This window comes from Diabrotica virgifera, chromosome 4, assembly GCF_917563875.1.
Source record: "Diabrotica virgifera virgifera chromosome 4, PGI_DIABVI_V3a".
Classification (NCBI taxonomy): Eukaryota; Metazoa; Arthropoda; class Insecta; order Coleoptera; family Chrysomelidae; genus Diabrotica; species Diabrotica virgifera.
In genome coordinates, this window is record NC_065446.1 from 40,821,411 (window position 1) to 40,831,199 (window position 9,789).

The window sequence follows — 9,789 nt, forward strand, 5'->3', positions numbered from 1 at the left end:
GCGTTTGACAAAATTTGGCACAGAGGTCTGCTTTACAAAGTAAAATTAGCACTATCTAGTAACTATTTCCTCCTAATCAAATCCTACTTATCAAATAGATATTTCTCAGTAAAATTCAAAGACCAACAATCCAGCCTCTGTCCTATTAACTCCGGAGTTCCGCAAGGTAGTGTTCTCGGGCCGCTGCTTTTCTCACTCTACACAGCCGATATACCAGAGTCTCATAATACTACGATCGCTTCCTTTGCTGATGACGTAGCAATACTCGCTGTAAATGAAGATCACATACAAGCCTCACAAGACCTGCAACACCATCTGGACATACTCAGTGAGTGGTACACAAAATGGCGAACAAAAGTAAATAAAACAAAATCATCTCAAATAACGTTTACAAATCGTCACAACACATGCCCACCTGTAAGAATGGAAAATGTACGAATACCAACAGTTACAGACGCTAAATACCTTGGCCTCCATCTTGACCAACGTCTTACTTGTAAAAAAACATATACAGACCAAAAGAAGACAACTAGACTTGACATTTCAGCAAATGTATTGGCTCCTCGGACGCAGATCAAAACTCAACATCCAAAACAAAATTCTTCTGTACAAAACAATACTCAAACCTATTTGGTACTACGGACTACACCTCTGGGGCTGTGCGAAGTCAACATCACTCAATATTATCCAAAGATTTCAGTCTAAAGTTCTAAGATCAATAGTGGATGCACCATGGTATGTAACTAATCAAACACTTCACGAAGACTTAAATATATCTTTCATCAGAGAAGAAATCCATCGAGCATCTGAATCACAAAACGAGCGTACCATTCACCATGACAATGGGACAATTAAGGGAATTATTCCATAATGGCCCTGCCACAAGGAGACTAGATCGAACCTGGCCTCAGGACCTATTTTAAAACTTAAACATAAATAGAATAAGATGAGACATCATTGGAAGTCTCTTCTTCATGCCCAAAAACATGGAACAAATTTACTTAATACTCTTTTAATGATGTAGATTGTAAATAAACATAATTACATAAAAAAAAATTGTCGTCTAAAATTCATTCTTATAAAAGTCAAGGAAATTACCGCTGCAATTGTACAAGTCTAGTAATGCTTTGAGATGTGAATACACTGTTTTTTGAAATCCATGTTTTTTGGTCAAAAACAATATTTAATGGACTTAGTGATTTCTGGCAAATTGGTAAAAGGTAAATTTGGTGAATTAGTTAAATACATTATGAACATTATTTACTACTTAAATTAAAGTAACTCACTAAAATAAACGCATTTATAAAAATGAAAACTAAAATTCAATGAATTTAGATACGCTGTTCGGCTTCGCTTCCCTGACTGATTTGGAGGTTAGCAGAGACGAATACCAAGCATGGAACTCCGAAGGAATAACGTCGGTAGTGCATAATTTCTGTAAATCATTAAATTTTGCTAACGAAATTGGACGCATACCTAGGTAAGCCTGTTGAAGTGATAGGGAGGCTTGTGTTGGAGGTCTTCCTCGTCCGTAAATAGTTAGTTCAAAGTAGGGACCGTAGTGCTCGTAGTGATATTTGATGATTCCTATGGATATATACTCTGAAATATTTTATTTGCAACCACCTAACTTTTTCGCCAGATTTATTTAGTTTTGTGTTTTTTAACATATTTTTCGCAAGTAGTTTCCAGTTAATAAAATCTGAATATTGTAGCTCATGGACTACATAAGGGTCCTTCTTTTTGATGCCTTCTTTAGACCTAGCTTTGACAAAAATATTTTTCCAGTCATGAAGCGTATGTAGATACTGCTACATACCTCTTTTCTCTTTCGATGGCGCTATGCATACTGTCGCATTCCATCATCGTATGTCTTGACTCTAGAAACTACTGCTCGAGAACAGTAATGTTGTGGCCAGATAAAACATGAACAAAATAATACAGCATTGCGATGACAAATTGATTCCTGTTTTGTTCCCCACAAGTATCGGAAAACAATGATACTTCTGAGATTCTCGCAGGGAGGCTTTAAATAGCGATACAAACATGTCGCAATTTCTAAGCTCCCTCTGGCACCATTAAGTTCAGTCCAGGTAAAACAGTGTGCATTATTTGGGTGAGCTCCTTCATAAACGCATAAATTAAAGGCAGATAATTTTCTACTTTAGTATAAGGGTGATACATCACTACTTGGTATTTGTAGCACACTTTAAAGGTCAAAAGTAGCAGTGACAAAATCAGGATTTTCAGTTGCTCTTTTCTTATCACTGTCCTTAGCAGCATTGACATTCTTTTCGCGCTAAAAAACACAACAATTACGATCTACACAAATCAACATGTGCTCACACCACAGTCGGAAAAATGAAAGATTACCCATGAACGATCATACCAATCACTTATTTTGTATCTGCTGTCTTTTTCTATACATAACAAACGTTTGTTATAGAAAGAGACAGCAAATACAAAATAACTGATTGATTTTATCTTTCATTAACTGATACTCTTTAGTAGTATCTGTCGCATCGTAATCAGGCAAACATCATTACGTCCAGATAGTGACTTCTGCCTGATAACAAAATGGTAATTTTGGACTTAAGTATATTCAGTGCTTTAGGCAGCCAACTCTACGTGCTTTGTAGGACTTCGTTATATCTGCCAGATCAGCGTTTCCCAACCGGTGGGTCGCGACCCACTAGTGGGTCGCGCGCGGATTTTAGGTGGGTCGCGGCGTGGCTCTTACAGTAGCCGAATAATGTACATTATATATCATCATGGGTGAGGGATGGGTCGCGAATATGAAAAAACATGAGAAGGTGGGTCGCCAGACATAAAAGGTTGGGAACCACTGTGCCAGATGATTCAGTGAATTTGTACTCTACGAGCTCTCTAGTGGGAAAGTTCTGGGGTAGTTCTGATTTCTTCTTTCATTATATATGGATTTTGGGCTGCTGAATCCGAATATGAGGTTTGCGGACAAAATTTCTTGGCGGAACATTGAAAAAATCACGAGAAAACCGAAAAATTTCAGCTTTTTTCCGATTTTTTGCTCAAATCTCGAAAGCTATTAACTTTTACTTAAAATTATCTACAAATATCACTATTTACTTTTTTTCAGACGAACCGTTCGGTCTAAAGTGCAAGCTGAAAATTGCCAATTTTTAACGGTCTCGGCAAAACCCACTTTTTACATTCCAAAACTTTAGTTTTTATTAGAATACTGTCATTTGATAAATTTCTCCTAGTTTTCTGTACAAATTATAAATGTTAGTTCATAATATGAATATGGTATGTCTCTTCTCACAGCTTCCATGAATCCATTCCATCCTAAAATACCGAGAATGTCTCTGCTTTTCCCTTAGAGCCACAGAAGATCAGGCACAGATGGAGTCACAGTTTCCCTTCGGATCTTGATTTTTGATAAACCTTGAGGTTGTGTACTTTCAAAATGTATTAGTTGAACAGCTCTCTGACTTCCATAAACCTCAGGTGCGGGTTTAGTTTTTAGCCGAGGAATGGATTGGTTAGGAGCTATTGCATGTTTTCGTGCAATACAAGAAATGCCACCCATGATGTAAATGTATCCGTCGATTGTATGTACGTTATTTAACCCTTTCTGTCCCAACGCTGCATATATATGTTTTTGAAAAAGTGGGTCTGTATTCCCAGCCGTCGTATATATACGTTCAAGATGTTATGGTCTCAATTTACCAAAGCCGAAAATATGCGTTGCTTATAAAATTTTAGACTCATTGGTGTCCCAATGCCGTAGAAATATGTCCGAAAATGTTAGATTATTGTTCCCAAAGCCTCAAAATTTTGGCACCTAAGACAGGTAATGCGGACCCATTGCCGCTTATATTTTTGTTCACATATTTTAGATATATTCTATACTGTAGCACTGGTGGCAACGCTTATAGGTAGCTGCTAGAAGGTGAAGCGTTTGTAGCCACAGAAAAGACCAAAAAAAAAGAAGCGAATCGAGATACATATGTGTGCAAGATGCGGAGTCGGCTTTTGCGTGGTGTCATGTTTTGAGAAGTACCACACAAAAGAAAACTTTTAATGTTAATTTCCATTAGATTATATTTTTTAAGTTAGATACATTTTTTCAAGTTGGTTTTGCTCTCTGATGAGTACTTTTGAAAAGAAAACGTTTAAGTTGGTTAAAAAACTCATTAAAAAACATGTTTTGGTCATTTATTTGTTTATTTATATGCGACGTATATATAAGGCAATGGGACTCTAAGCATGAAAAAACCTTTCGGATTGAGGGACCAACATGCAAATTAAGACCTGGCTTAGAAAGGGTTAAAATCAGCGTTTTCGTACACCTGTTGTGTAAAGCACGGCTGGTCAATTTTCTGCGGATCGCCTGCGATTACTGACACTTCCAGATAAGCAACGCGCTTGCTCAAAGTCTTGTAGGTTGTAGCGGCAGTAAGGCCCAGATAGTTGGTCTCACCATTCCTTGCATGGTTGGTCGTTTTCTCTACAAAAAGTACGGCTAAAGAAAATAGGTTGATGTAGTTTCCTCTTTGGGGTTTTGTTCATCCTATACAGAAGCTGTTCGCCTGGAAGTGTCAGCATTCGCAGGCGATCCGCAGAAAATTGACCTGCCGCGCTTTACACAGCAGGTGTACGATAACGCTGATTTTAACGTACATACAATCGACGAATTCCACACTTTTCACGTCATATGTGGCATTTCTTGTATTGCACCAAAACATGCAGTAGCTCCTAAGCAATCCATTCCTCGGATAAAAAAGAAACCCGCGCCTGAGGTTTATGGAAGTCAGGGAGCTGTTCAACTAATTCATTTTAAAAGGACAAAACCTCAAGGTTTATCAGAAATCAAGATAACAGATCCGAAGGAAATGTTCACACCAACTGAAACTGTGACTCCATGTGTGCCTGATCTTCTGTGGCTCTAAGGGAAAAGCAGAGACATTCCCGACCTCTTAGGTCGGAATGGACTCATGGAAGCTGTCACAAGAGACATTAACATACCTATGAACTAACATTTATTATTTGTACAGAAAATTAGGAGAAATTTATGAAATGACAGCATTCTAATAAAAAATAAAGTTTTGGAATGTAAAAAGTGGGTTTTGCCGAGACCGTTAAAAATTGGCAATTTTCAGCTTGCACTTTAGACCGAACGGTTAATCTGAAAAAAAAGAGTAAATATTGGTAGATAATTTTAAGTACATACTTTAATTTCTGTTGACAGACCATTTACTAAAAGTTGATAGTTTTCGAGATTTTAGCAAAAAAGCAGAAAAAAGCTGAAATTTTTCGCTTTTCTCGCGATTTTTTCAATGTTCCGGCAAGAAATTTTGTCCGCAAACCTCATACTCCGATTCAGCAGCCCAAAATCCATTTATAATGAAAGAAATCAGAACTACCCCAAAACTTTCCTAGTCAAAACACAATTTTATTGAATCAAGACTATGAAAATTGATATTGTGAATCGATCAGTACACTTAACTCAATTTTGACAAAAATGGATTGACGACGACGAAATAATAAAGTTATAAATTGTCAAAATTAATCAAACATTTTTAATCAAATTAATTAATCAAACATTTGTCGGGGAATTTTGTGCCGGTGAGTGTACATTTTGAGGAGAGTGTGTGGCCGCCTGTTACAAGCAAGTTGGTTTGAAAGTGCTCTCTCAGAAAAATTGTGAATTTGGGTACGTACACTTTTTATTTAAACTGAAGAACTGTCTACCATATACCAATAGATGCAAAGAATAGTTTGAGAAGAAAGATTTCAAAAATATCATTCTATTCTTCTAATAAAAGGAAAAGTTCAAAATTAGTAAATTATTCCTTAAAATTAAAGTAGAAGTTTTTAGTATAACCAATTTTAATACATTAACTTTTTGCATCGTAAGTAACGTTTTTGTTTAAAACAGTAATTACGGTCTGCTATAATAAAGGTGACCATACACTAAAATCCACCGTAGTAAAAATATGGAACAGAAAATTGATGCGATCCTTGAAAAACTATTAAAGTTAGACCTACTGGAAAAACAAAACATGAGAATGGAAGACAAAATCGACACAATCACTAAAGAATTGGCAGAACTAACAGAAGAAAATACAGAGTTAAAAGAAAAGAATCAAGAACTTCAAACAATATTGCAAATTCAAGAAAGAAGGGTAGAAGTATTAGAAAGAGAAGTAAGAAAAAAGAATCTGATCATCCAAGGAATAGAAGAGATCGAAAATGAAGACGAAACGCAAATCAAGCATAAGATTTCAGAAATATCAAGAAAATTGCAAGTAGAACTAAATACAGATCAGGACATTATAGAGATACGAAGACTTGGTATCAAAACTGTTAATAAGAAAAGACCGATCCTCATAGAATTCAAAAATTGGAGCAAAAAAAACGAGGTCCTTAAAGAAACAAAGAAATTAAAAGGTACAGACATATTCATAAATGAAGACTATCCAAAACACATACAAATTCAAAGAAATGAACTTCGCAAATATCAAAAAGAAGCAAGAGAGAAAGGTCAAAATGCAGGCATTCGTTATAACAAATTGCTCCTAAATGGCGAATTATTCACTTTGAGTCAATTGCAAACCCTATCGCAAGAGAATGAAGCTATAGTTATAGAAGATCAGAAGAAGAATGGAGCTAGAAAATATGGTGATAGATCCCTCTCCGAGGAAGAGTTATCAATGGGCTCTACTACAGAAAGATCAACGAAAATAACGAAAACAGCGTACTCAAAAAACAAGTAACTAAAGCAAGTTGGACGGAGTCAAAGAAAAAAGAAAATAGGACGAAAACAGCAATGGAAGAAGACACTACCGAAAACCGAAGAGAGAAAGAAATACTCACTGTCGGTGCGGACGCCTGCAGCGTACTTAATAGTAGTAACAGTAATGTTAAGGTGGTTAATCATTATTATGGCGACGGCGTCCGCATTGAGGGTGAAAATAGTAATAGTTATAGGTACAATAAGAAAAATGATGATTTTTTTATGAGAACATTTGATAATTTTGATTTTGTTTTTAATAGTGATGTAGACTTTAATTTTAAGAATAGGGGTAAAGATAACAGAATTGTAAAGGTAGGTCAGAAAAACGAGCAAACTGCAATAATAAACCAAGATATAACTCCTCATACTTGTAATGTTAGGGAAAGTCAGGGCAATAATAGAGCAAAGAGTATTGGACAGGAGCGTCATCATCGGGTGGCCGCTGGGGGCACATCGGGGGATTTTCCCAGCTCTAGTCAAATTAAGGCAAAAAATCAAAATTCAACAAGTAAGGCTGAAATAAAAAGTGGCCACGATGGCGACATAGAGATTGAATGTACGGAAGAGACTAGAAAACAGGATAAAACAAACAAAAAGGTGAATAAGTACAACAGGAAAAAGAAAAATAAGAAAAAGGGAAAAGTTTTAATTGGAACTTGGAATATAAGAACATTGGGAGAAATAGGAGAACTACAAAACCTTATTGAACAAATAAAAACCTACAAAATAGATATTTTAGCGTTGCAGGAAATGAGATGGAAGACCGAAGATATCTGGGAATATGGAAAATATCTAATATGTCATGGTAATTCAAGAGGTGGACAAGGTGGGATGGGCTTCATAATAAGTGAAAGATACAAACATGCGGTAAAAAGCTTTACTAATATAAATGAAAGGATAGCTATTCTGAAAATGAAAGGCAAGTTCTTTGATATTAATTTCATTAATGTGCACGCACCTACAGAGGACAAAGAAGCAGAAGAAAAAGAAAATTTTTATGCCAGATTAGACCAAGAAGTGTCAAATATAAACAATTATAGCGTTAAAATACTTTTAGGAGATTTAAACGCAAAAATAGGAAGAGAGGAATTATATCAGGGAACAATAGGTGCACATAGCCTGCACGAAATAAGTAATGACAACGGGCATAGAATCATAGATTTTGCAACAGACAAAAAAATGGTGATAAGCAGTACAAAATTTCCACATAAAAATATCCACAAAGAAACATGGGTTTCTCCCGACATGAAAACAAGAAACCAGATCGACCACGTCTTAATAGACGCAAGACATGCTTCAGACATTTCAGATGTGAGAAGTCATAGAGGGGCAAACAGCAGCTCCGATCACCACCTTGTGCTAATTAAATATAAACAAAAAATTACCGCCAAAGAAACAGAGAAAGGTGAAAAAAAGATCAAATACGCTTCAGATATATTGGCCTCTAATGAAGAAAAGAGAGCAAGATATGAAACGAAAATAGAGAACATAATTGAACAATATGATCAAGTAAATGAAAATCAGGTCAGAAATATCGAAGATAAATGGAATGTCTTAAAAGAAGCAGTGATAGCAGCTGCAAAAGAAGTAGTGGGGGAAAGCAAAGAACCTAGCCAAAAAATATGGTATGACAAAGACTGCCAGAGACTAATGGAACAAAAAAACCAAGCTAGGCTTAAAATGCTGAACAACAGTACGGAAGAAACCAAAGAGGAATATACTACAAGAAGACGACAATTAAAAAAACATCTAAGATTTAAAAAGAGGAAACACAATAAAGATAAGATTGAAAGGCTAGAAGAACATGAACAAAAACGTGAAATAAAACTATTTTATAAGGAAATAAATCTTGAAAAAAAAGGTTTCCAACCAAGAACAAAATTATGCAAAGACAAAAATGGGGTCTTAATAGCAGACGAAAAAGGAGTGCTAATACGGTGGAGAGAACATTTTAATGAACTGTTGAATAAACAAAATCAACGTTACGAAATAGAAGAGCCAAGATTAGTAGGAGAGACTGAAATAGACCAATATGCACCAACAGAAGCAGAAATAAAAGAGGTAATAAAAAAAATGAAAAATAACAAAGCCCCAGGATGCGACACAATAACTGTAGAAATGTTAAAATATGGAGGACATAGAATACAGAGTGAAATATCAAACTTAATACTAGAAATATGGACCACAGAAATAATGCCGGAACAATGGAAAATTGCAGTGATATGCCCTATACATAAGAAGGGAGATAAGCTAGATTGCAATAATCACCGGGGAATATCACTACTAAATGTTGGATACAAAATATTTAGTAAAATATTGGAAGGAAGACTAAATAATATAATGGAACAAACAACAGGGGATTATCAAGGAGGATTCAGGAAAGGCAGGTCAACTATAGACCAAATATTTACAGTAAGGCAAACGCTGGAAAAATTCTACGAGCGGAATACCGAACTACATCATCTATTTGTAGATTTCAAACAAGCGTATGACTCAATAATTAGAAAGGAATTATATAGCGCAATGCAAAAGTTAAATGTACCAAAAAAACTAATCAGATTAGTAAAACTATGCCTAACCAACACCAAAGCAAAAGTAAGGATCCAAAATCAACTGTCCGATGAGTTTAACATTAATGAAGGTCTAACACAAGGGGATGCACTGTCAACAACACTTTTTAACCTTGCGTTGGAACAAGTAATCAGGAAAACTCCTATAGATAGGGATGGTACAATATTTACAAAGCTCAATCAGGTCGTTGCCTACGCAGATGATATAGATATAATCAGCTGGACATTAAAAGACCTAGAAAAAATTTATACATATTTTAAAGAAGCGGCACAGACTATGGGTCTAGAAGTTAATGTCTCAAAGACAAAGTACATGATAACAACTCGGGAAAAAGTACAAACGAAAAGCAACATATCTCTGAGCGGGCAAATATTTGAAAGAGTGGACCGTTTCAAATATTTAGGATCAACAATAACAGAAGGAAATAAAAACAGTGATGA